We start from the raw sequence: 27,753 nt of genomic DNA on the forward strand, positions 1-27,753 counted from the left end.
AGAAAAGAAGAAAATTAAGGGAGAATAGAGTATCAGAAAATTCAAGGTTCAGCATGTGATTAAAGATACCTAAAGATTAAAGAGAGAGCAGAGGTACCGGGCAGGTGGAAGGGACAAACAGAGTTATTAATGAAGTTATATTACAAGAAAATTTCCCTAAACTAAAAGGCCTGAATTTTCAGTAGCCACCATAATAATATTAAAAAGATCTATATCATGCTCCTTATCATGAAATTTCAGAACACAATGGACAAAATGGACAATGATTGCAAATACTCCATTGAGGAGAAACAATTTATATATACAAAGATTCAGGAATTGGTATGGTATCAAACTTTTCAACTGCAACCCTGTAAGAGACAATGCAACATAACCTTTAATATTTTGAGGGGAAACAATTTCCAAAATATAATCATATTAAAATAAATGTATTTTTAGACATTTGAAGGATCTATTGGAGGGTGTAATTCACCAAATCAAAGGAGAAAACTAGAGGAAGAACATAAGATCCAGAAATAGGGGATCAAACACACAATAAAGAGAAATCCCATGACAATGGTGCAAAGAAATTCCAGATCCTACCTATGCAGCAAGGCCTAAAGAGCAACAGGTCTACATTGGAGCAGGAGAATGCAAAGCTCTGGGAAGAATGTCTCCAAAAGAGGGAAAGAAAAACTGTTAATTTGCCAAACACGTCTAATCTTCTCAGGTAGATTTATGTTTCTAACAGACAGCTTGGTGATGTTTAACTACATAGAAAACTAAGCAAACAAAAACAAAAAATGCAATTATTTACTCTAGGAGGAAAAAAATACAAGAAAATAAATATACTGAAAATAAATTAATATACTAATCCACTATGTGACTCAATTTTGAGTAATACATAATCATTATAAAGGCTAAATATTGACAGAAATAGAAATTGTGATAATTGTATTGGGAAAATGGGAGGAATGGAAGTCTAATGGATATGTAATTGTAAAAATTATATATATAATTGTATAATCCTCATATTGCTGATGAAGGAACAAAGTCACAGAAAACTTTACTTCCTCAAGATTAGTGTTCTCAACTGGGGTGATTTTGTTTCTCTTGGGGACATTTGGCAATACCTAAACACATTCTTAGTTGTTACCCCTGGGGTGACAGTGTTACTCGAATCCAATGGGTAGAGACCAGGATATGCTACACATCCTAAAATGCACGGAATAGGTCCCTACAACAAAAAGTCAGCTGGCACGATATGTCAGTTGTGCCTGTCAAGAAACAGTGACCAAGATAAAGGGAAGTGGTCATTAAGGAGCTGGAATTTGAAGTCTAGCAGCTCTTGAATACCATCCTAGTATGCCGCCTTTCAATAGCAGCCCATAGATGTTATATAGAAACATGAAGGTAAATATGAGAAGAAAGAGTTGGAAAAATTAAAACCAGTTGCCTCTACAAAGAAATAACTGGAGGAGGGAATAAGGGCCAGTGGACTATTTGGGGTTTGTTTGTTTGTTTTTGAGTTTGTTTACTTTTTCTACTTCTTGCTGTTTTGTAAAAGACCTGAAGTATTTGAATGTTGAAGTAATTATGAACATTCAAATCATAAACTATTTTCAGCTTCATCGTTGTTTTCCATATTTTAGAAGTGTCTAGAAAAATGCCACGTATAAGAGTTGTCTCTCAGTAAATTTTGATTGAAATTAAAAAGAAGGGGAAAAATGCATGGAAGACAGAATATATAAAAAGAAAACTTTTGTCTTGATTGACATCTTGCATATCAAGTTCCAACCTGCAACATAATGATGCATTTCAGACAGAAAATCCTGATGATCCAGATTCCTAATGGAAAAGCTATTTCAGACCTTATTATAACCAAAAAAGAAAAAATAGCTTTACTAGATAATGACAGATTACCAGCTCTATTATTACGTATGTAAAAGCATCTATATTAGAGAACAATGAAGTTATTTTTTTTAAATGTTGAAAGCAAGTTAAATAAGGGTGACACTGCTATTCTTAATAATTAGTTTTAAATATACAGCACACAACCTTTAAAGATCCATATAGAAAATACAAATACAACTTGGAAACTCACCCCCCTCAATATCTTGTAACAGTAACAACAGATCTTTAACAGGATGAGCTGCAGAGAAAAGGAAGAAAGTTCATGTTACTCCTAGAGCAGTACATTGGATTAGCCGATTATCCCTGTACTCTCAGAGAGAACAAAAGCCATTTTCAAGAATTTTCCCCATCTTTATTTCCTTCCCCACAGCTTTATTTTCTTTCCTCAGATATTTCTTCTCCTGTGTAAGGTTCTGTATACATGCCTTTTATTGTGCTTGTTCTTTGACTAGGTAATTTCACATGTTTCATACATTAGATGACATCAAAATGTATACGGTAAGAAGTCTCCATCCTCTGCTGTCCACAGTCAGGAATGCTGCCCATTCTTCCCTGCTCCTTACCAGTAACTGTTTCTAATAGCATTTTTAATGGCATGAGTCCTCTCAGTATTTCTTTATGTAAATTAAAGCAAATCTAGATAAGTATGCATATGCATATATATGTGCGTATTTTCTTGTATTTCCCACATGTACTGTTGTATTTCTTACTTTCATATAAGAATTTTTTTTTAATTTTTTTTTCATTTATTTATGATAGTCACACAGAGAGAGAGAGAGAGGCAGAGACACAGGAGGAGGGAGAAGCAGGCTCCATGCAGGGAGCCCAACGCAGGACTCGATCCCGGGACTCCAGGATTGCGCCCTGGGCCAAAGGCAGGCGCTAAACCGCTGAGCCACCCAGGGATCCCCATGATTTAATTTTCCTAATTAGAGAGCTAATATAATCTATGACAGTTTTTATCATATTTTTAATAGCACATCATTATTTTTTAACCTCTAGAAAGTTGGAAGGGTTGGGACGCGTGGGTGGCCCAGCGGTTGAGCCCCTGCCTTTGGCCCGGGGTGTGATCCTGGAGTCCCCCGATGGAGTCCCGCCTTAGGCTCCCTGCACAGAGCCTGCTTCTCCCTCTGCCTGTGTCTCTGCCTCTCTCTCTGTGTCTCTCACGAATTAATAAATAAAATTAAAAAAAAAAAAGTTGGAAGGGGCATATACCTTCTTTGTTATGGCAGTTATTTAATAGATAGTTAATTTTTTCTCATTATTTATATTTCTTTCTTTTAAAATATTTTATTTATTTATTCATGAGACACACACAGAGAGAGAGGCAGATACATAGGCACAAGGAGAAGCAGGCTCCATGCAGGAAGCCTGACGCGGAACTCGATCCTGGGACTCCAGGATCAGCCCTGGGCCAAAGGCAGGCGCTAAACGCTGAGCCACTCAGGGATCCCCTATTTTCTATTTCTTGAAATATTTTCTCTCCTTGTTTTGAGGCATGCAGCTGATTTTTCCATTTCTTCCCATAGTCTTTTATTTGAGAAGAGTATGTTCACATGCTTAAAGAAATTCAAATAGACATGATGCAGTGACTTCTGATTGTCTCCTAGGTTTCTTCCTATGTTTAAAGTAATTTCTTTTCCCACTTGAAATAAAAGAAGGCCTATAAATTTAATATATAACCAAAGATAATATTTATTTGAATTGGAATAGAAGGCCATTCATTCGAACACCATTGACATTCTATAATAGTGATTTTCCCATGAATATATAATAGTTTTTGCTCCTGGGAAGAATCATGGAAGGGCCAGAGAAAAACAAACTCTCCTTTGAATTCACAGTTTCAAGCCAAATCCACCATACTGTGAAGCCCTGTGAAGAGGAGTATTCCTAGGTTAACTTGGTGGGTCATTATGTGCAGCATTTTTTCGTTTTTATACTCTACCAAGTCCCCATCCTGAGTTCCATGCTATGAAATATGTTTCTAACTGATCTGCCCAGGTTGCATGGGGTTGGGGGATGGAAAATAAATGATAGAAAGAAAGATGCAAGGGTTTAATTATTTATCCAGTTCCAAGTCCCATAGCTTCTCATTAAAATCTTGTTGAAAAAAATTTGATTTCCCCACTTAATTAGACTTTCAGCATTTGTTTTATGATCTTTGACTATACCAAGAATGATATTTTCTGTAAAAATGAGAAATTAAAATCTTTGATACAGTAGTGTTATTTAAATTTTAAGTAATTACTATTTAACAGTACAGAAAATGATATGAAATTTAGCCAAATTACAACCACTAATTTTATTTATTTATTTGAGAGAGAGAAGGGAGAGAGAGAGGGAGCATGAGAGTGAGGGAGGAGGTGAAGTAGAGGGAGAGGGCGAGAGAGAATCTCAAGCAGACTCCCCGTTAAGCACAGAGCCCAACCCGGGTCTCAGTCTCACCACCTGAGATTATGACCTGAGCCGAAACCAGGAGTTGGATGCCTAACTGACTGAGCCACCCAGGCACCCTTGATTTATTTTTATACAAGGGATATTGTTAGGTCTCATTATGAATTTGTTTCCAAACTTAAGTAGTTGTTAAAGTACAGTACAAGTTTTCTTGAAGTTAGCTTAACAAGTAATTTTTATAAACATCCTAAAACCATAGATATTATACACCTGCTTAAAACAATTTTTTTAGTGCCTTGAAACTAAAAAACTTTAAAAATTGTTAAATAATTATTTCATAATTAAATACTTTAATCATTGTTATATAATTGTTATAGTAGTCAGTATCTTTAATATAGATGTCATCTCTCTGGACTTAAATTTTCTAATTTGTTAAATGGTGAGTCTAAGGTGGCTAGACTTTAATATAACAAATGTTATTTAAAAATTCTTAGGGAGCCCTGGGTGGCGCAGCGGTTTAGCGCCTGCCTTTGGCCCAGGGCGCGATCCTGGAGACCCGGGATCGAATCCCACGTCAGGATCCCGGTGCATGGAGCCTGCTTCTCCCTCTGCCTATGTCTCTGCCTCCTCTGTCCTATGTCTCTGTCTCTCTATGTCTATCATCAATCAATCAATCTTTAAAAAAGAAAAAAAGGAAAATTAAGTCAAGATTCTTCCATGAAGGGGCAGCCCGGGAGACTCAGCAGTTGGGCGTGATCCTGGGATCCAAGATCAAGTCCTGCGTTGGGCTTCCTGTGTGGAGCCTACTTCTCCCTCTGCCTGTGTCTCTGCCTCCTCTGTGTCTCTCATGAATAAATTAAAAATATATTTAGGAAAAAAAGAAAAAGATTCTTCCATGAAAATTATATATATTCACAGTCAGGAAAATAAAAGCAAAGAAAAATGATTAGTACCTTATCAAAACTTCACCAATGATATTTCAATCACATCAAATCCTCTTGGCAGATATTCTTTTTTTTTCTTCTTCTTCTAAGATTTTATTCATTTATTCATGAGAGACACAGAGAGAGAGAGGCAAAGACACAGGCAGAGGGAGAAGCAGTTTCCCCGTAGGGAGTCCGACTCAGAACTCGATCCTGGGATCCCAGGATCACCACCTGGGCCAAAGGCAGATGCTGAACCACTGAGCCACCAGGGATCCCTTGGCAGATGTTCTGTCTGAACAAATTTATCTGTTCACTCTTGTTCAGTTTTGCATGACAAAGTTATCTTTCTTTGAGTTGTGTGTCATTGTATATGTGTGCTTTTTGGTGAAAATGAGATGTAAGAACTTGAAATTCTTTGTACAATCTATATCCATGCATCATTGCATATACTATTAATTTTTAAAAATATTAGTAGGAATATCTGTGCTGTGAAGAGAGCACAAAATATTAAAGGAATAAAAGCATGATATAACAGTTGAACTGTATGTTACTGGGTATTATTAGTTGGCATTGAGGAGTTTCTAGAAATCATAAAAACACGGTAAGTCATTCATACCTATCTTCAAACACTATGGTGACAAGTGAATTAAGTGATTTGCAGGTGCCTAAATAAGAATTTATTGTCTGCTAAAATATTATTAATCAAGTGCCTTTATTCTCAGAATCTTACAATGAATCTATAAGCTTTTTTCTTTGTCTTCAAGTGTACAAGCAATACTTACCACATATAAAAGTGAAAGTAACAACAAATATGAAATTCATTTATGAAAGAATAGAAAAAATAAGCCAAAAGGAATCTATAGTTCTTTCCAAGTCAAAAGCAGTCCATGTTGGGAAAAAGAAATTTAACAGTCCAAGGCAAAATAATGAATACATTTTTCTTTACATTGTTAGAAGTACAGTATACAATTATATTATTTTCAAGGGAAAAATGCCATATCACTAATATAAATATATACTTTTTAGAGAATGATTACAATAGAAGGATAAAACAGAACAAATGAAACAAGAGTTTTTGTACTTATCATACAAATATTAACTTAGGACCCTAGTTTTGTTTTTGTTTTTTTTTAAATTTTTATTTATTTATGATAGTCACACAGAGAGAGAGAGAGGCAGAGACACAGGCAGAGGGAGAAGCAGGCTCCATGCACCGGGAGCCTGATGTGGGATTCGATCCCGGGTCTCCAGGATCGCGCCCTGGGCCAAAGGCAGGCGCTAAACCGCTGCGCCACCCAGGGATCCCCTAGGACCCTAGTTTTACCAAAACTATGTAAACTTTAAGTTCATTCGTGATTATATTAAATTAACTACTTTGGCTTTTTGTTTTCTCTTCCATTACAGGCCTCTTGTGCCTTAGAGCTGTTACATTTTACTTGGCTTAATCTATAACTAGAGCAAAACTGAAATAATCATCTGTGTCATCTAAAGAAAACATCCTTACATGACACCGTGGGGGAAGAAAGAAGCAGTGGCCTGACACTGATGACCACCAAACAGAAGTTGGAAACTAAACCAATGGATCTTGAAAGCCTAGTAATTTGATAGAAAACTTTCTATAATAACTGAGAAACAAATGATACTTCACATAAAATACAATCTCTTTTGTAAGACCTCTGCATTTTAGTTGGTAACTACATTTATATTTTGATTTTACTACTGTGGTTATAGTTGAATATGTTATTAATACAATTGCTGAAGTGATATAAAGAAACTTAATACATTATTTTATGAAAATATTATTTTTAAAAATTCATTTAAAATTTGTTTTACATTGAAATAGCTCATAAAGTTCTTGCTTGTTTACTTAAAGATTCATGGAAAAACTTATTGTTATTACATCCATATAACCTATTCACCCTATTCTCACTACTCACTGAACCAAACTCTGTCTGGAGTTTACCCATGCTGGGGATACTAAAGTAGCAGATACTGATGATTGCTTCAATAATCCAATATCCATTTCCTTTTTTTTTTTTTTTTCAAACCTTGTTTCCCATGCCTGCCTTTGCTAGAAGCTAGAAAAGCTAAATACTTGCTTCTTTGCTTCCTTGTAGTTAGCAGAATACAATTTTGGCCAATTTATATATAAGTATAAATATAATTATAATTTTATTTAAAAATTTAAAATTATAATAATACAATTTTGTAATAATTATAATACATAATATAAATATATATAATTATAGATAATTATATTTCTTTTTAATGTCTATATATAAATAATATTTCTCTATATATAGATCTCTCTCTATAGATAGATAGATAACCAAGGTTGACCTCATATGTTTCCATCCTTCTTCTGGTCTTGAAAGAGGATTGAATATCTATAGAGTTTCAACAGTCTTATGATTGAAGAGGAAGGCAAAGAAGAACTGAACTGCAATGACTCAGGCTTGGACATCAGGAGCAGTTTCCTACAACCTGGATTCTTATGAGAAAAAGAATCCTTTCTGCTTAAGTCACTACTTACACAGCTAATAGCCTTTCTGACGCATTGTCCTCAAAGAGTCTATATTCTACTGATAAAAACATGGTCAGATGCCCAAAGTAAAAGATTATGCTTTAACCAGAGGCTATCTCTCCTAACTAAAAAAGAATGGTACTGATTCCCTACCACATCCTCCTTCAATATTCTGATTATCAGAGTCTGACTATTAACTGAACACGAGGACTATTCAGAGCATCTATTTGAGAAAATTCACGCACAGAAATACTTTCTATGTTTGGCTGAAGAACAGGGTAAGAGTATATGTGTGAATAGTGAATGTGTGTAAGGTGATGACAGCAAAGGGAAAGGCTTGGCATGATGACTCCGTCCCTTCACCTCTATCTACTTAAATTAGCTAATTTCATCAGAGACATTGTGATATAATGAACATAAGCAGTGCTGCTTCAGGAATCACATGACTAAGTATGACACAATGATGGCCTTACTTCTGCAGTTGAGCCCAGCTCTGCTCTGGCTCATTGTTGACAGCTTTGGGAGCACTGAGTGATGATCTCCTTAACACCAATACTGATTATCCCATGGAGGGCACAAGCAGCAGTGGAAATGGCAAACACCCTACTGCAAGTGATGTTCAGGCATTAGACTTTCAGGAAGAGGTTTGAGTACAAGCACAAAGTCAAACATTACAGAATACATGTAAACCTTCACTTGGAAAATTCTGGAAGTATGGGAGGTAGATGACACATTTTCAGGAGTCTGGAGTCCTACATATGGAAGAAGATGGGCCTCAATTTGAGTTAATAGTATAATTGGAATCCATCCGGTCTATAGCTCAGGCTGGTGAGAGTTTTAAAGACAGTGATTTTTGGCTAAAAGGTTTTTGGCTGATAGATGCTTTAACTCTTCATCTAATTCAAGTTGCCATTGATGGTATTGAAAAGACTTTCCCATTAAGAGAACTGGACAAGAGAATGGAGGATCACTCAAACTACAATGAGTCAAGGGAATGCTTACTGAAAGCTGAGTAATTGGAGTATATTCTCTGATCAAAGGGAAGAAAGTTCATTATTCTTTGAGTTCATATTAATGGCAAAGTTCCAGAACTGTCTTGAGAGAGTAGAAAAGTCCCCCCCCCCACACACTCTGAGAGTATATATATATGTATATATTCTCAATATTAATATTTGTTCTATTTGTCCTCACCCCTTTCTCTTTCTCCTTCCCTCAGTAGAGTAACAAGAATAAAAAGATCAACCAACAATCAACAAAGATTAATATTTTCTCAACATGTATTGCATACAAGGTATTGTGTTAAGCACTGTATAGGGATTTTTCAAAATAAAATAGCTCTATTAAATGACCCTCATTTATTCAAACCATAAGATTAACACAGAGACTGATGTCCATGGCTGCTGAATGTTTACTAACAAGCTGTATCAGAGCATACCTGCACATTTATGCATCCTCCAGCTGAGTTATAACTACCAGTATAATAGTATCTGAGTGTCACTATGTGACAGGCTGTATTCTAGGAGTTAGGGACAAAACAGTAAATAAAACAGACTAAAATCTTGACCTTATGAAACTTACATAAAAATCAATTTTTTAGGGGCACCTGGATGGCTCCACTGGCTGTCAGTTAAGCAGCCAATCTTGATTTTGGCTCAGGTCATGATCTCAGGGTCCTGGGATCAAGCCCTACATTGTCTCAGCATCAAGGGGGGGAATATGCTTGACGATTCTTTCTCTCTCTCCCCCTCTGCCCCTCCACCACCCCCACAACACTGCTCCCATGAGTGCACACTCTCTCCCTCTCTAAAATAAATAAATCTTTTAAAAAATCAGTTGTTTTAGTTTCCCAAATTCTTTTTTTGTAAGATTTTATTTATTTATTCATGAGAGACACACACACACACACACAGAGAGAGAGAGAGAGAGAGGCAGAGACACAGACAGAGGGAGAAGCAGGCTCCGTGCAGGGAGCCTGACATGGGACTCAATCCCGAATCTTCAGGATCACACCCCAGGCGGAAGGCGGCGCTAAACCGCTGAGCCACCTGGGCCGCCCAGTTTCCCAAATTATTAATGTGAGTTATTCTTGCTAATGTAATGAGGTAATTTAATTTTGTATACTTTATTAAGTGTCAAGTGCAAAATGAAAATAAAATGAGAGTAAAGTTGAAATTTAAAAACACTTAAGGTAATGAATTTTAGGTTATGTATATTTTACCACTATTTTTTAAAAATGAAGTTGAATGCTGTAGAAAGACAAATTACTGTCATGAATTACCAGAGGCAAGAAAACTGGACTGTATTACACAAGTGTCCTCAACTTCTACATTTCCTTTAACAGAAACCAAATGAGAAAATTGTAGATTTTGCATTTAGGCAAGGTTAATGTCAAAAAGACAATCTTCAACTCTCAACAGCGGATTTATGGTCAGAACAGCCTTGGCTCAACATCAAAAGGTTGACTAATGAATGTATAATGATAGGGGTTTGGTAAAAATAAAATACTTAATTTGCATATGTATGTATAATTTTTAATAGTTCTCTAAGTTGAAGGTGAACTGAAGACTACTCATCCTAAGACTTCAACTCTCTAAGAAATTTCCTCTCCTCATGTGATTGTAAAATGTGGCAGATCCAGCATTTCTCTCATTTATAGGAATATGCTAGGTCAGAATTTGGCCCTAAATTGATAATCAGTGCCTGCAGATAAGACTACTTTTCCTCCTATGTTTTCTATTAGACATTATAGGATAAAATGTAAAAATCAACTTTTAAGAAATGTTTTACAGGGGCACCTGGGTGGCTCAGTCGGGTGAGCATCTGCCTTTGGCTTGGGTCTTTCGGATGGAGTCCCCTGCTCAGCAGGGCAACTGTTTCTCCCCCTTCCCGCCTCCCTGCTCATGCTCTCTCTCTCTCTCACACTCTCTCTCTCTCTCTCAAATGGATAAATAAAATCTTTAAAGAAAAAAAAGAAATTTTTTGTGAAGTGATACTTTGTTTTTTATTAAACACTCTGACTCCACCTAACAAAGCCTTTAATGATCAACTTTCTTGCATTGCAGCTCACTACCATCAGACAATGTGAAATCACCCTCTTTAAAATGGAGCTTAAACTAGAAAGCTTAATTTCTGATTTGGTCTCCATTTCTGGGAACACTTAAGAAAATTAAGATTAGCAGTCATGAATCCTAAGGCAAGTCCCTATAGGTCAGATTTAGATGACAGCATGTTCACATTAAATTACTTTGTGTATGTTTGCACATGGCTTAGTTTCAAAAAATAGAAGGGTTATGCTTCTTTGCCTTATTCCCTCCCACCAAACTGAATAGGCAGTTACATAACTTGCCAGGGCAAGTAGTAGAAATGAGTCAGAGACGGGACCAGCCCTAGTAAAAACAGTGAATTAGGCAGTTTGACTTCAGTGCCACACCCCTTTAGTACTACACATACTTCCGTGATCCCCTCCCTTGGTATCATCAGCCCAGCAGCTCATCATCACAGCACACACCTCTCCCCCACCAAATTCTTCTCTCCCTGTCTCTTTCTCTTTCACTCATACCGAAACTGGCTTCCCTTGTTCCTTCTTTCCCTTTGTTAATTAAAATTTACCTCTCTAGTATCTCTCACCCTCAGGGTTTAATGTGACAACTACCTAATCTGATAAATCAGATTATACCAATGTGCTGAGAGAGAAAGCTGGAAGGTATGGTGAATTTTAACTTCTACATTCTAAAGTTGGCACTTCTGCAGTTTAACTCTTTAGCAACTAAAAATGAGAATTTCTAGCTGAGGCATTCAGGAACTATTGTGGCTCCGGGGGAGCCATTAAGCAACAGGAAAATGCAGGAGTAGGTGAATGTTTTTAGCCTAACACATTACCAGCCCTATCAGAGAACTAACAAGGCCTGGTCAATGTGGGGCCAGCAGGGGGAAATTGGAAAAGAGCTAAGAATCTTGTTGGTAAAGAAAAGTGGAAGTTACAGGAGCACAACAAATTTTTCAAATTTAACCTTTCACAGGACTAGCTAGCCCTACTACCTGATAAATATTTTTTAAAGTTTCTCTTCAGAATGACTGAGACTATTTAAAAAAAAAATCAATAAGTCTAGAACACTAATTCAAAAATCTGCATACCTTTTGCTTTTATCGTTGTTTGATTTTCTGTAATAGCACTTTACAGTTTTCATACACATATTTCATTCAATCCTATTGAATTCTGAAAGAACATTACAGGCTATTATGTGTGGGACATATCAGCTATTTTTATTTCCTTCACTTTATAAATGAGGAAAATGACACTCAAAGAAGTGAGGTGACGTGTCAAGATTTGTACTTAGGTCTTTTGAGTGCAAATGCTGTGTTCTTTCATTGTACTCAGCTACCTGGCTACCTCCCGATGTTTAGAGTTATCTGTGCCATTGCTGTCATGTAACTCTACATCCTAGGGGAATTCTCACATTCTAAAGAGACTTCAGCTACCACCAAAAGAAAATAACCTGTTTATTCAGTGGACCTGAGGGTAATTGTAGTCCTATCTGGTTTCCATTGATGCATTTTTCCCTAGCTAATTCTTGGTTCACTTGGAAGTGTCACTACTGTCTCACAAAGTCTTCCTTAAGCACTGTCAGACTTTGTGCTCCAATTACCTGCTCATGTTTTGGTAGATTACTTATCTTGCTTCTGCTTCTCCTCTGGGCAAAGTTCCCATCACAGTCCTTACTCTGTAAGCAAAAAAGGATAATTATGTTTCTGGGCTTAAAGGAGGAAAAACACTAACACAGTTGGTACAAGCCAGAATACAAATATTTCATATTGAGATGAACACAAGAAGCCAGCTGGGAAAACATTGCTATTTACAGATTTAGATTAGCCTAGAATTCTTTTCAACCTTTGAGGTAAAGGTGGTATTTTTAAATCATTGGCATTTAAAGCACACAATCCTAACATTTTGGAAAGCTATAAACCCTTTTCTGAATTTGTTGAAATGTATGGATATTTTCCCTAGAAAAATGCACAAATACACGTAATTGAAATATAATCTTAAGGAGTCCATTAAGGGGTGGTCCATGGGTCCCACATAAAATATTCCTGATTTAGAGTGTGACACAGGTTAGTCTATAAGTGATGAATATTCTGAGGTCCAGGACCCCAATGAAAAATGTGTTAAGGCCAGCTATTTAATTTATGTTAATAGTGATCATCTGTTGACCTTTTTGTTTGTTTGTTTACAGAAGCTGGCAAAAGAGAAATAATTTTTATTTAGTCTTTAAGAGAGAAATCAGCTATGCTAGACGCTAAAGTAGCATTGTCCAAAAGGACTTCTAGTGATGATGGAAATGTTCTGTATCTATTCCATTCAGGAGCCACTAGCCACTTGCTGGTGGGACTGAGCAACTGAATTTTTTATTTAATTAATTTACAAAAAAGTTTTTTTTCTTGTGATTAAAACTTTTAAGATCTACTCTCAGTAATTCTCAAATATATAATACAGTATTATTAACTATAGTCCCAATGCTGTAGTTTACCTCCCCAGGACTTATTTATTTTACAGCTGGCAGTTTGTCTTCTTAATATCCTAGACCTTTTGTAACAAAAGTAGCACACACATGCTATAAAGATTTTAAGTAAAAACATTTCAGAAATGCAATGTTTACTGTAATTCTAATCCTCAGATGAACCATTGTTGTTATAAATATTGCCATATAAATAGATATATGTATTTTTTTAAAGATTTTATTTATTTATTTGAGAGAGAGAGCAGGAGGAGGAGCAGAGGGAGAGGGGCAAGTAGACTTTGTGCCAAGTGCAGTGCCCCATTTGGGGTTGGATCCTAGGACCCTGAGATCACAACCTGAACCGAAATCAAGAGTCAGACACTTAACCAACTGAGCAACCCAGGCTCCCCTAGATATATGTATTTTTGAACAGAAATCATATTATTTTGTATGGCAATTTGATTTTGTCACTGGATAATACATATGGACAATCATAGTTTATTTAATCATTCTACTATTAAGGACATTTTGTTTTTAATCATGACTACCAACAATACTGCAATAAATATTCTTGATCACATCTCTGGTCATATATGTAAATATTTCAATATGATAAATTTCCTAAGTGGAATAAGCTAAGAGATATAAACATTATATATTATGAAAGACATTGCAGTTGCAGTCCCAAATACAATAATTCTACCAAGAATCATGAGATGGTACCTGTTCCACATGTTTTCACCAGTACCGAAGATTATAAGTCTTTAAAGATTTTTTAAAATAGGGCACTTGGGTAGCACAGTTGGTTACCTGGTGGACTCCTGGTTTTAGCTCAGGTCATGATCTCCGGGTCCTTAGATCAAGTCCTGTGTCAGGCTCCAAGCTCAGCAGAGTTTGCTTAAGACTCTCTCTCCTCTGTCCTGATCCCCGACTACCACCTTCCCTGCTCTTGCATGTGCCTTTTCTCTCTCTTTTTCAAGTGAATAAATAAATCTTAATATATTTATATATTATATATTTATGTATATTATATATATATAAATGTTTTCCCATTTGATAGTTACAGACACCTCATTTTTAATGTTTTCTTTATACAGTTGTTTTACTTTCTTTTTTAAAAATATTTTATTATCTAAGATAGAGAGCTCACTTGGATGCAGGATCAGCGGGGAGAAGTGAGGCGGATGGGGTGGGGCAGGGAGAGAGGGAGAAACAGCTGCCCCACTGAGCAAGGAGCTGGATGCGGGCTTCATCCCAGGACTTCGAGATTGTGTCCTGAGCTAAAGGCAAACACTTAACCAACTGAGGCATCCAAGTGCCCCTTTATTTTCAAATATTCATTGCTTTTCTGAATTTCTTTTGTAAATTTAATATTCATTTTTTATTGCTATATAGAAGCTTTGTATTTTATGTAGCAAAATAAATTCTTTCAAGATTTGGGGGACAAGTGGGTATCTGCTGCTATCACTAAAATAAATTCCTTATTTATGCAAAGAATAAAATGTGAAAAACAAAGCCATGAGAACCTAGAAGAAAAAACGGAACAATATTTTCAGTAACAGAAAGTAAAATGACTTGTAAGCATACAAAAACTACTAATAAGCGAAAGAAAACTATGCCTGCAATGTGACAGCATTTTGTACCTATTAGATTAGCAAAGATCAAAAAGGTTTGGTAATGCTGTGGTGGTGAGGGTGTGAGGAAACAAAGTGTGCCAGCAAACTTTCCATCTGTATTAGGATGACTGTAACTAGTTTGTACCACTTTTATAGAAGGCAACTTTTTTTTAATTGTTTTAAAGATTTTATTTATTTATTCACGAAGGACAGAGAGAGAGAGAGAGAGAGGTAGAGACACAGGCAGAGGGAGAAGCAGGTTCCTTGCGGGGAGCCTGATGTGGGACTGGATCCCGGGACTCCAGGATCATGCCCTGAGCTGAAGGCAGGCGCTCAACTGCTGAGCCACCCAGGTGTCCCGAGGGCAACTTGATTTTGCCTATCAAAATGTAAAATGTGCCTACTCTTTAATACAGCAATTACACTTCTAGAAGCTAAGCCTCCAGTTCTGCTTTACATATAAGACAAGACCAGGTACAAATAAATGTATTTCAAATTGAAAGGAATAGCAAAAGTTTGGAAATGACCTATGTGTTCATTAAAAAGGGAGAAGTTAAGTCAACTATGCCACATGCAAGCAACAGAATACTATACAACCATTCAAAAGAGCTAGGCAGGGATCCCTGGGTGGCACAGCGGTTTAGCGCCTGCCTTTGGCCCAGGGCGCGATCCTGGAGACCCGGGATCGAATCCCACGTCGGGCTCCCGGTGCATGGAGCCTGTTTCTCCCTCTGCCTGTGTCTCTGCCTCTCTCTCTCTGTGACTATCATAAATAAAAAAAAAAAAAAAAAAAAGAGCTAGGCATATCTAGAGGATCTGATAATAGAAATCAAAGGATATTACAAAATTTTTAAAAATGTGTTAGATAAGGATTTGAGCTAACATTACTTTAAAAAAGAATATGTGTATGTGTGGGTCTGAAAAGATAAACAAGAAATAAATTTCTCAACACTGTTTATTTAATGATGCATGTTCCTCCTTTAGTATATACTGTAGTCAACCATTTTATCTTATATTGTGCGCAATCTGGTGTCAAGCCTGCTGTTAACCATTGTGATTTATAATTTAATAGCTTTTAATGTACTTCCTCCTCATTTATTTTTTTTTAAGATCTTCTTGGTTATTTTTAAAAGGTTAATATTCCAAATGAATTTTTAAACTATGTTCTCGAATTCCCAAAAGTATTGTTAGACATTTGATTAAAATTGTACTGGATATATAGATTACTTTTAAAAGATATTATATGATGTTTGAGTGTTGATATTTATTTAAAGATTTATTTGTTTATTTTAGAGAGAGAGCACAAGCAGGAAGGACAGAGGGAGAGGGAGAATCTCAAGCAGACTCCACACCCAGCACAGAGCCCAACTTGGGGCTCAATCTCACGCCCCTTAGATCATGATCCTGAAGTGAAGAACCTGGGAACATACTGGGGCCCAAACCAAAGTCAGTTGCCTAACCAACTGTACCACCTACACCCCTGAGAGGAAGTATATCTCTTATTTTTTATGATTTTTTTCTTTTTTTTTTTCCTTAAAAAAGGAAATTTTTTCCTCCAGATTGGAGCCCAAAGCAGGATTTGAATCATGACCCGAGCTAAGCTCAGAATTAGATGCTCAACCAACTGAGCCACCCAGGCGCCCTATCTCTTCTTTATTCAAATATTTTTGTCCAATAAATTCACATTTAAAGTAAGTTTTAAGGCAGCCCGGTGGCTCAGTGGTTTAGCACCGCCTTCAGCCCAGGGCGTGATCCTGGAGACCCCGGATTGAATCCCATGTCGGGCTCCCTGCATGGAGCCTGCTTCTCCCTCTGCCTGTGTCTCTGCCTCTCTCTCTCTCTGTGTCTCTCATGAATAAATAAATAAATAAATCTTTAAAGTAAGTTATTAATTTCTTTTACTATTCACTTCTAGCTATTTAATTGTGGTTATTATAAATAGGATTCCTTTTATATTGTATGTTCTGATTATGGTTTGTACATGGGAAAATTCTCCATTTTGATGTTAATTTTTTTTAAAAGATTTTATTTATTCATTCATGAGAGACACAGAGAAAGGCAGAGATACAAGAAAGAGGGAGAAGCGGGCTCTATGCAGGGAATCCAATGCGGGACTCCGTCCAGGGACCCCAGGGTCACGACCTGGGCCGAAGGCAGGCGCTGAACCACTGAGCCACCCAGGGATCCCTTGATTTTGAATTTTTTTTTTAAAGATTTTATTTATTTATTCATGAGAGACAGACAGAGAGAGAGAGAGGCAGAGACACAGGCAGAGGGAGAAGCAGGCTCCATGCTGGGAGCCTGACATGGGATTCAATCCGAGGTCTCCAGGATCAGGCCCTAGGCTGAAAGCGGGTGCTAAACCTCTGAGCCACCTGGGCTGCCCTCTTGATGTTAATTTTTAAAACTGGTTACTTTACTTCATCTTTTATTGCTTTTAAGAGTTTTTCATTTATTTATTTATTTATAATAAATTTATTTTTTATTGGTGTTCACTTTACCTTTTAAGAGTTTTTCAATTGATCTTTGGAGTTTTCATATAATTAGCAAACAAATGACAATCCTAACTTATGTTCAGTATTTAATTTTGTATTTCTATTCCATATGTCACTGGATTTCTATTCCATATATCTATCATATCCTTTCATGGTATGATAATGAGCCCCCTTGCCATGTTTCTGACTTCAATGCGAATAATTGTGTTTCATTATAAAACAAGTTTCTGGATTGGGTATAAAATATATATTGTTAAATTATTCTAAATTCTTTTAAAGTTTTTAAGGAATGATGGCTGGATTTTACAAAATTCATTTCATTATCACCTGAAACACTCATACAGATTTTTTTTCTTCCTTGACTTATTAATATATTCTCAACCAAATGTATTATTATTGAATCATTCTTATATACATATACTATTGAATCTATTATTGAATCATTCCTATATGCCATAATTCCTCTAAATTTTGCCATAGCATTTGTAACATAGTTCTGGGCTCTACTTGTATTTTATGTATTTTAATTTTACATTATATCCAAAAGGAGATTAACTTGTAGATTTCTCTTTTGTGTAACCAGCCTTTTACCTCATACAGAAGGATTACTAGTGAAAAAGCCTTGAGGGCAACCGCCTGAAATGGACTTAACAACAACAACAAAAAAAACAATGCTCACAACACTGGTTTGTCTACTTTTGAGAAAATTTCCAACACTATACTTTTTATATTTTCTTTCCCACTTGAACTTGCAAGCTATTCCAAGTATTATGGATTTGCTTTTCTTTCTAATAAATACATGAACTTTCTTTCAGTGGCAAGCCGAGGCAGATGTTCAACCTTAACCCTTGTCATACACGAATCAGAACACTTAAAAACTCCTATTTCAGAAAATAAGGGAAGGACTGGGGAAAGGGTTCCCATCCCTCACTTCTGTCTCCAGTTCAACTGGGCTGGCCTTCTCACTGTTATTTACTTTCACCACTCTATTTGTGTTGTTGCACTTTGGTTAATGTTGTTTCCTTCAATTGTCTTTTTACATGTCATTCATCCCACTACCTACCCTTTAAAAGGCCATTTTAAATTCCTCTGGCTCCTTAATCTTACTAATCCAGCCCATTCAACCCAGCACAGCCTTTCTCTCGCCTGCTACATTTTGGCTGCACATTCTAGCCATAATCTCAAATTGTTTCAAGAATGCTACTTTTCTTTCTTAGGCTCTCTGTGGTTAGCTCCCTGAGGGCAAGGACCTTATCTTAAAATTTTGCTGTGCATTTTCCATTGTATTTAGCGCTGTGAGTAATTACATTCGGTGCATACTTGCAAGGCATATTTGACTGAACACATCCATCACAGTTATTCATTTAGTAAATGAGATAATGAAAAGTCAAGTGCTCGCCAAAGGTAAATCATTACTATTAATTCCCTCATTCATCATACATGTACAGCAGCCTCAGGGGGCTAGGGAACCCAGGATCGCAGTTTTAATTTCGCCTCAGATCTCACCATTTTGGAGGCAGCCATGAGGTTTAGATTCACCTGGGGCACAACACTATCAGCCCAGGACCCCATGTACCCCCAGGTACCCACCCTATCCAGAGTGGACCAGGTTCCCTTAGACCTCTGAGAATAAACCCAAACTTTTGAGACTCAGATGACAAGATAGTGTTTGCTCCTGAATTCAGGAAGACTCCCCTGCTCATTGTTGAAACGCAAATCCTTCTGTCTGCAGGAGGGGGGAATAGCTACCAGGACATAACTTTGCCAAGTGGCAATGTGTAGTCCTATACTATAGAAAAATGGATATTCTTTATTTTATTCGATTACGTCGAACCTTTCACTTAATTTTTTTTAACTTGAGGATGATCTTAGTTTCAGAGGACTTTTAACCTAAGAATTTACATACTTCCCCCCCACAAAAAATAGGAGGATTTGGGTTTCCCCGAGGGCATATGGGGCTGACGAGCGCTGCCCGCACAGCTCTGCGGATGCGCCCAGAGCCTGCTTGCGCTGCCCCCCGCCGTTTGCACGCTGCTGCACTGCTGCACCGACCGGGCGCAGCGCTGCCCTCCCTTCCCTCTTCTCCTCGCCCCTGCAAAGCCCCAGTCCGCCCGGGGAGAATATGGAAACAAGGCTGGAGGCAAGGGAGGGCGAGCGGGGCGGGGCTATCTAGATTCACAGGGGAAGAGCAAGCAGTTAGACACTTTCCCCTCTTCCTCACACTCCCTAGGGCCCCAAAGTCCCGCTTCTGAAGTTGGAACGTGGGGGCGTGTGGGCGACCGGCTGCGTTTTCAACTTGGCCTGAAATTAGGAGTCCGCACTGCAGGGGACAGGTACTTTGCAGCCCCGCGATCTGCCAGAGCGTCTGCTCGGCCACAACCCGAAAAGCGAGGCCCCGGGCACCGGTTGTCATGGGAACCGGGGCGCCGGTCTCCGCGGCGACCTCGTCCCCCGGGAGGGGGCGGAGCCGGAGGCCGGGAGGGCCAATGGGCGGAGGGGAGCGCCGGGAGGGGGCGGGCTTGAGTGACGGCAGCGGGGGCGGGGCCGGGGCTGCGGGGGGCGGGGCCGGGGCTGCGGGGGGCGGGGCCGGGGCTGCGGGGGGCGGGGCCGGGGCTGCGCGGGGCGGGGCCGGGGCTGCGGGGGGCGGGGCCGCGCGGCTGCCTGCGGCGCCGCGGGGGCTGTGCTAGTAGCTGCGGCGGCCGTGGTGCGGCGAGGGTCCCACGCCATGCTCGCGGCCCCCGGCGCCCGTCTCGCTGGCGCGCTGCGCTCGCTCGCCCCCCGCTCCGCCTCGGCCCGGTCGGCAGCGCTCGGAGCCCGCTGCAGGAGCTGAGCCGGCCCGCGCCGTCCCGCGCCGGAGGCTGTGGCTGCAGAGGCTCTGGGAGGCGCGCCGAGCGCGGGAGGGCGGAGAGGGTGCTCGGCGCTCCGGGGTCCGGCGGTCGGCGGGGGCCGCCGCGGAGGGGCGTTTCCGAGGCGAGGAGGAGAAGGAGATGCGGCTCCCCTTCCCCCCGTCCCCAGGCTCCTTCTTCGGCTCCCCCGGCGCACGCCCGCAGCAGCTCCGCGAAGCGGCGGTGGCCCTCGGCGCCCGAGGCTGCAGCCGGCGGCCCGCCCCGACGCCGCGTCCCCTCGGCCCTTGCTTCGCGCCGCAGTAGCAGGACCGGGTCTCCGGGAGACGGGGTAAGGACGGGAGCGGCCCGGGGCTCTGGCGTGCATCTGCAGAGGCGCAAAGCAAAGTGCACCGCGCTCCCTCTGCGCCTTCTCCCCGCCCCCCCCCCCCCCTGCTCGCTCAGCTTCTGCCCTGGGCCCCCGAGCCGGCTCCTCTGTGGCCCTGCGGGAGAACGAACTTCGCTTTGCTTTCCGTGGTGGGGTGGCCGGGATGGGGGAGGATGGGGGAGGATGGGATGAACCTCCATTGTGCATTAGGTGGATCCGCCTTCTCCGCGGAGGAAGGCCGGATTCCTGGGGGAGCCAGAGATTGGGAGGTAGCAGGGGGTGACCTCGCCCCGTCGTGCTGCTCCGGCTCTGCGCCGTGCGGGCCACGGGAGGGGATCCCGGAGTCTGTTTCTAATTTCTGTAAATGGCTGTGGACATGCTGTGGTCAGAGGCCGCCCAGAAGAATGTGTGTGTGTAAGGGCTCAGAGCGGAGGGGGCGGGAAAGGAGGAAGACGGGCCGAGGGAGAGACGCTGCCTGATGCAAGCTCTTTTATTGCTTCTCTTCTCCTTGCCTCTGTTAAATCTCGCCACCCCCCTCCCACCCCGCCTTTGCTCTTTGCAGGATTCTTAGTACGGAAAGCTAAAGCTTGCTAAGGTCGAGTAAGTTCTTACAAAGTTTAATTGCCCCGTGTTGCGAATATACTGGAGAAGAGGGAATGGGGAGAAATATTGCCACTAAACTAGATTTGGAGCAATGCGGTGTTCATTGGCCTTGCCCGTATGATTGACACCTCCACGCAACTTGCAGCTAATCTCTTCCACAGCCTTGTGTCCTGGTCGTTTAATTGCATCTTTGAAACAACAAACGCGGTGACTTCATAGGGAGCTGCCTGGAGCTGAGTTTACCTCTCAGAAAATGGGGCAATCGGGTTTGTTTTCAAGGCGGGGACCTGAACAAAATGTAGGACACCTGATCTGCGGTCTGAAGGGCCCTCGTAACTAGTTAGCAAGACTTAAACGTTTACATCTATAGACTTAACCAGAGGATGGGGAAATAAAGAAAAGCCGCTCTAATATGAAACAAGTGTTGGTATTTTCTCGAATTCGTGGTGACTTGGGTTAGCAGGATCAAAGTGAAAAAACTTGCATCACGCTCACTGGCTGCTTGTGGTCGTGCTTTGATAAGCCTTGCTTCTCCTTTTAATATCATCAGCATTTTTTGTTAAGCTTATGCTTGTATTGATTCAAGTAAACTCAGAGGCGAACTAACTGCTCTATCGACCAATCCTAAATTTATTATACCTTTGCAGAATCACATTGTGTTCTAACTTTGATGTTCTAGAGGCTCTGTGGGAGTTTGTGTGGGGGAGAAGGTAGGATGGAAGCTGGAATTGAAGCTAGGAAAAATATCTCTGGTTAGTTATTAAGAAAAGATTAATTTGTAGTGACTTTGACTTTACAATTAGGGAGTTGTAAAGTTGCACTAGACTTTTACCATTACTTAGGTTTGTCTTTTGAATTTACATTTGCCCCGCCAAAATGTTTACTTGGATGTAAGGCCTACTTAGTTTTCGGAGGGTGATTACTAGCTTCCAAAAATATTCATAAATAACTTTTCATGTCACGAGTAACACGTATTATTAAAAACCAATGCCAATTTAAGGGATGAATTTTGGCACTGTAATAGGGATCAGAAGTTGTAGAACTTAACATTATAATTTTCTGGAGGCCTCCCCCCAGTGAAGGAAGGGAATGTGGGAATTGGCTAATCAGTTGTTTCTGGGTAGATCATAGGTATCATTCTTTAATGAATGGAGCTTATGTATTCTTTATTATTAAGAAAAAGCATGCCAAGTTCTTACCTTATTCCACTTTTAATAGGCCAAGGATTGGATGGGGGTGCATTGTAGCTTCACTTATAGCAATTGAACATATTTTTTCCAAGCTCATCCAATTGCCCAGCTCCACACATACTGAAGGAAAGGACTACTGGGGATGAGCTACTGCTACTGCTTCCTCTTTTTAAATAAGTATTTATGATTTTTAAAGAAATTAAGAAATTTTTTGTGGTATAATTAAATAGTAATTAATAGCATTTGAAATTGAAAAGAAACACTACCATACACCAAGCCAGTGCATTTAGGAGTTAATCTTGTCAATATATTCTTATTTTGGAATATGCTCTGGGAAGAAGTCTGTGCCATTAATTAGAACAGTGAGTTGAAGGTATTCTCCTTTCTAGCCTCTGATGGAAGTAAATGTGACTCGTGTTAATGTCACTTTACTTGGTAGGGGCCTTGTAAAGGAGAAAAGATACTGAGTCTCAGAAGGATTAGCGCTGATAGATAGGTAGGGTGTAGGGGTCTGTTGTTCTGGATTTATCCTTTTTTTTCCCTGTCTGAGAAACTTTCGTCTTTAATTTGAAAATTAAGATGGATTGAACAACTCAGGAACTGAGTTTTTAAAAGATTGCTTTTAATAGGTAAATTAATGTAAGACTTTCAGTGACCTAGGTTAAAATAAAAGTTCCACACTAAGTATAAATATGTCATATCAAAACTGTGGTCTGTAAACTGCTCTGTGAGGAGCAGTTTAATAATATTATTATTATTATTCCAATAATAAAGGGGGTTAAATGAAAAAAATCCTTAAACCCCCTGTCTTATTCCTGTTTAGTGTTAGGCAGCTGTGAAGAAGCATCTTGTTCTATCCTGTCCGAAGAATGTGTGACTATATCTAATAGCTTATGAGGCAGTAGGAGACCAATTGTTTAAGTTCTTAGTATAAAAGGCAGATACTTCTAAATGGTCTAGTCTAGAGGCTGGTATAGATTTGAACCTTAGACAAACCTGTTTTTCCCAGGGTTTGCTATCAGCTACCTGGATAATACGGCAACAGGGCTGGTTAAGCACCTATTTTAGTGTGTTTGCCTTGTCCTGTGCTCCACCACTGAATCCTGTTCTTTCTTTTCCTTTTTTTTTTTTTTTTTGTTTGATTCCAGTGTGAAAATTGGCTGTAACAAATTTCCCTAGAGAGAATCTTTTTGCTGTAGAGTATGGACTGGATGTCTGATAAGCAGGTGTCCAATTCTAGAGAATATCTTTAAATTTACTTTCCTCAATCTGTAAATAAATTAATCATAACTACCTCCCAAGGTATGTTGAGGATGAAATTAAATGATATACACAAAATTGGCAAAGGCAAGTTGACACTCAATAGTTCATTTCGTTCCTTTCTAATCTCTTTTACATAATTGAATAACATACAGTGAAAACAAAAATTTATGATTGTATTTCTGAGTGTTTAGAATGTGTAGCTCATATATAGCCCTCAGGTGTTTTGATTTGAATTTGGGTGGTCCAAGGCCCTCTTTGCTTACCAGCAAAGAAATGTCTTTAGTTGCACACTGTGTCTATGCTTAATAAAGAGTTTTTCATTTTCTTTCAAGTTTAGTAATAATGAACTCTGGCTGCATGTTAGAATCACCAGGGTAGCTTTAAAAAGTTTTTATGCCCAGGACTCAACCCAAACCAATAAAGCCAGAAGCGTGGTGGGGGAAGAGACCCAGGCATCCATATTTTTGGAGCTCCCTCAGAAATTACAACTTGGAGCAAACTTGTGAACCAATATTCTAGTCCTCTCTAGAAGATGAGTATAGAAAATTTGTCCCCATAAATGCAGCAACGTTTTCATGTTATGTCATAGTTCTTTCCTCTTCATAAATCACAAAAATTAAAAAAAAAAAACACTATGTCTTAGAAGCATCTATGTATCTGCTCATCTACAAGACTTTTACTATTTGAATCAGAATTTAGGGTACAAATTTACCCTCTACTTCCTTAGTGCTGCACTGTCCAATGCTGTAGTCCCAGACACATGTAGCTAAATTTACGTTAATTTCATTAGATGCAATTTAAGATTCAATTTCTCATTCCCACTAATCATATTTGAAGTGCTCAGTAGCCACTTGTGGCTAGTAGCTGCTATATTGGGCAGCTCAGATATGGAACATTTCTGTAATCACAAAATTCTGTTATTACCTGAAGAGTTTTTAAAAATTTTTACCTTTTTATTATAGTATACTTGATATACTACCTAGAGGTTTTGAAATTTATATTCCATTTTCTCAACATCTGAAATGGGTGTGTATATTCATTTTCTTCAGATTTATACTTTAAAATATATACTTTTTGATAGTTTTTTCTAATGCAGAGAAATACCATATATTTGATGCTTATATTACATCTTTTCCCAATCTGCTATACCTAGTTATAAGTTTTTCCTTTTCAAAATTAACTGAGACGTGGAACTTCAATGTACTTGTGTGTATTATTTGTATCTGTATGCCCTGAATCTAACCAATGGCTTAATTTCTCGTGTACTACAACAGTTTCAAGTCAGGAAATAGAGAAAGTCATCATTTCCTTGCAAGTGTTGGAATTCGCTTCAAGGTTTTTCTATCTGGTGAAGGTGTTTTGGGGTTTTTTTTTCTTTTAATTATGAAGACTCTTAGTTGTCATATGATTGAATTTTCCATTAGAAAATGATCATATTAGTTCTAACATAAACATAACATGAGAGACTTTATTTTTTCCCACTAGGGAAAGCATCCCCTTCAACACAAAATGAGGTTCCTAAACAATTTGAGGTGGTTGGAAGCTAATAGATGTCATGAATTTTATTGGTGTTTACCATTTGTTAACTACTGTAGCACAGCTTAGAATAAACTGTACCATATGTATAGTCCCTCTGACTTGTATACCCTCTCCCCTAACATCTAAAATACCAGTTTTCTTTATTGGTTTAGGGTGTTCTGAGTAGACACGGAAACACATTATTTTAAATTAAAAGTATTTTTTTTCTATTGGTAGATGGTACTTTTTTTTTTTAAACATAAACACATGCTTTTCTTTTTTTACCTACTCAGATCAGACAAGTTGCATCCAGAATAATGAGTTATTTTGTTGAAAGGATGCCTGATGGAATGTTTTGTGTACATTATCATTTTCATGTTTTGATGCTTTCCCACTTAGATCTAATGTAGCCTGTGGAACAAAAATGAAACTTACGTGTTGAATAACTTAAAGTTAGAATTTATATAACTTGGGAATGTGGTAGAAATATTCAAAGTTGGTGTTTTTGTTTGTTTGTTTTGGATTTTTTTGGAAGAAAGTAGAGCCTAGGCATTTTTTAAAAATAAGGGAACTCTTAAGAAATTTAGTTTCTCTCAGCACTGCTAAGTATTACACGTTTTTTTCTAGAAAAGTGTAATTTTTAAAATAAACATTTAAACTATTAAGAAATGATTGATTACATTAGGTCTTAGTGTGGTCAGATATCTCTTCTGGAGAAAATAATGTAATTCAGTTTTGAAGTAAAAAATAATCAGTATTTTGGTACAAGAATTTCCCTTATTGTAAGGTTCTGATTTATTCCCGCCTCAGTGTCTTTCATATTCTTGACCTGTCCTGAGATGTAATTTTATGAAATTATTTGAACATAGTATTAATTCACTCTTCACCCAGTCTGTTTTAATTTTATTCTGATGCTAGTATCTATACTTAAAGGTATGAGTGTCAGACAGTGTTTCAAATGTAATGTATTGCAGTTTTCTAAGTATTGTGTGAAAATCTACCAAAGCTAAAATAGATCCTTATAGCTGTACTTCATGAAAGCTAGAATAGGTGTTTTGTTCAAACAAAAAACAAAACAAAACCCTGATAATTAAAGTATATAAATATAGGGACACCTGGGTGGCTCAGCGGTTGAAAGTCTGCCTTTGGCTCAGGGCCTGATCCTGGATTCCCCGGGATCGAGTCCCATATCGGGTTCCTTGCATGGAACCTGCTTCTCCTCCCTCTGCCTATGTCTCTGCTCTTATTCTGTGTTTCTCATGAATAAATAAAATCTTAAAAAAAAAAAGTATATAAATATAATAGAAACTTTAATTCAGGAATGATCAATTATCAAGTCTGATAGATATAACTGTATTGCCGATATTTATCATTCAGCTCAGTTCAATCAGAACTTTGAAATTCTGACACTGCTTTGAGATGTATACAAATTACTAGCAAAAAGGAAATGTGCTATTACACAGTAGCAGGAATACTATTACTTCAGTTATAATTCAAGTCAACATACCCTCCACAACTCATATGATACAATTCTTAGAATGAAAAATCTAGACTGTATTCTCCATTATTAAAATTTAATAGGAATTTCCTTTAATCCTTAAATAAAAGGAAGCATCTTAGTGTGGCCACATAATATATCATTCTCATGGTGTAACTGATGAACACCATACTGAGTTATGTTTTTAAGTAAGATTACAACTGACTCTTTCTCAGTGTTTATGTTAATACATCAAGACTTCTAACTTCAAAGGAATTTTAAGATTGTATTGAGATACCACGGTTTAAATGAAAAATGAGTAATACTGTTCTTCCAACTAAATGGATAAAAAAAAAAACCACTGTTGGTGTCCCAAATTTGTCCAAGTTTCTTAACCTCATTGTACTTTAATTTCCTCATCTGCAAAATGAGGATAATAATCAGGACTCTTTTTTTTTTTTTTTTTTTTTATGATAGTCCCAGAGAGAGAGAGAGGCAGAGACACAGGCAGAGGGAGAAGCAGGCTCCATGCACTGGGAGCCCGACGTGGGATTCGATCCCGGGTCTCCAGAATCGCGCCCTGGGCCAAAGACAGGCGCTAAACCGCTGCGCCACCCAGGGATCCCTAATCAGGACTCTTTTATGGGATTATTTTAAGGACAAAATGAGTTAATACATGTAAACACTTAGAGCAGTACCTAATGCAAAGTATGTATTTTATAAATATTAGCTGTTATTATTTTTGGTATACTGTGGTTTTTAACAGATTGGTTTTTTTTAACACTGGGTAAAAGTAATATGTGAACTTAAATGTGCTTTTTTGTCTGAGCTTGTAGCACTACTTTTTTCCTTGAGTTACATATTTCTTTCACTCATTACTTGCGCTTCTTGGTGTAGGTGATGTGTGCCTGATTTTTGGCCACTTTGTGGAACTTATAAAAATAAATGTCATTCTCTTCAAACTACCCATTTTTAGAACATCTCCTGTTTTGGAGTTAACGTAGCATGCTTTTTTGAATCTCCATTTTAGTGGCACACCTCTTTGAGAATAGATTTGATTCCTTTAAATAATAGATTTATTCTTGTTTTAGAAAGGGGAATGTTTAAGGAATATAATTTGAATTAAAATGAAAAGTGCTTATAAAGTAA

General features: G+C 38.5%; 1 protein-coding gene and 1 long non-coding RNA gene across 20 annotated transcripts in view; one reads left to right on the plus strand and one right to left on the minus strand.

The window, feature by feature from the left end:
• LOC140623551 (uncharacterized) overlaps positions 1 to 19,814 on the minus strand; it is an 84,922-nt gene extending 65,108 nt beyond the window's left edge. For 6 of the 7 annotated variants that reach the window (XR_012023137.1, XR_012023136.1, XR_012023132.1 and 3 more), the window contains exons 1-3: positions 19,665 to 19,794; positions 12,384 to 12,458; positions 2,084 to 2,131 (exon numbers count right to left, since the gene is read on the minus strand). This is a non-coding gene — a long non-coding RNA (uncharacterized lncRNA). Of the gene's footprint in view, positions 1 to 2,083; positions 2,132 to 12,383; positions 12,459 to 19,664 lie in introns of all 7 variants that reach the window. The other variant, XR_012023133.1, reaches the window with a different exon arrangement.
• Positions 19,815 to 20,193: 379 nt separating this feature from the next.
• PTPN13 (protein tyrosine phosphatase non-receptor type 13) overlaps positions 20,194 to 27,753 on the plus strand; it is a 203,475-nt gene continuing 195,915 nt past the window's right edge. For 4 of the 13 annotated variants that reach the window (XM_072810060.1, XM_072810068.1, XM_072810059.1 and 1 more), the window contains exon 1: positions 20,195 to 20,517. The gene's annotated coding sequence lies outside the window, so the exon portion shown is untranslated. Of the gene's footprint in view, positions 20,518 to 27,753 lie in introns of all 13 variants that reach the window. The other 9 variants (XM_072810066.1, XM_072810067.1, XM_072810069.1 and 6 more) reach the window with 7 other exon arrangements.

Source organism: Canis lupus, chromosome 33 (assembly GCF_048164855.1).
Source record: "Canis lupus baileyi chromosome 33, mCanLup2.hap1, whole genome shotgun sequence".
Taxonomy (NCBI): domain Eukaryota; kingdom Metazoa; phylum Chordata; class Mammalia; order Carnivora; family Canidae; genus Canis; species Canis lupus.